Raw genomic sequence first — 637 nt, forward strand, 5'->3', positions numbered from 1 at the left:
TTATGATGTAAGTGTAGAATGTTACAGTTCTAGAATGTTATGATGTATCTGTAGAATATTACAATTCTAGAATGTCTAGAAGGCTACAAAACTAAATAAATATATATATACTTTATTCACATTTACAACCACAGGGGATGCTGGTTTTTCTTCTGGTCTTTGGTAAGTGCTCCGGTGTAGCCCGTATGCGATAAGGACAACTGCATTGGCTGGAAATCGAACCCAGGCCTCCCGCATAGCAGGTGAGAATTCTCCCACTGAACCACCAATGCTCATTGACTCCAATACCACTTTGATGATGGCACGTGCATACACCTGGAAGTTTGACTCACCGCCTTCTGCACCAAACAGGCACAAAATGCAGCTAAATTTAAGATAGGTGCAAGCCTTTTCTTACCCAAGTAAAACAGCGGGAGAAGAGTCACAAGTGTTGCTTCTGGTGTGGTGTATGACGTGTCACCAACGCCAGCATCTTCTAATGCTCCTCTCCCGGGTATTAACTGTAAGAAGACAAAGAAGTTGTGCAACCATTGAGTCCATACAGCAGTAAAGACTCAGTGCATTGGCCGGGAATCGGGCGGGACACGACCGATCCATTTTGTGCCTATCAAGACTGCAACGGTGCGCCAAACATCTT

General features: G+C 44.3%; 1 non-coding gene across 1 annotated transcript; it reads right to left on the reverse strand.

Moving 5' to 3' along the window:
- Positions 1 to 201: 201 nt before the first annotated feature.
- trnas-gcu lies at positions 202 to 272 on the reverse strand. Its single transcript has one exon. It is a non-coding gene; the product is annotated as a tRNA-Ser (tRNA).
- Between the last annotated feature and the right edge of the window lie 365 nt (positions 273 to 637).

Source organism: Plectropomus leopardus, unplaced genomic scaffold (genome assembly GCF_008729295.1).
Source record: "Plectropomus leopardus isolate mb unplaced genomic scaffold, YSFRI_Pleo_2.0 unplaced_scaffold42095, whole genome shotgun sequence".
In the NCBI taxonomy this organism is placed as follows: Eukaryota; Metazoa; Chordata; class Actinopteri; order Perciformes; family Serranidae; genus Plectropomus; species Plectropomus leopardus.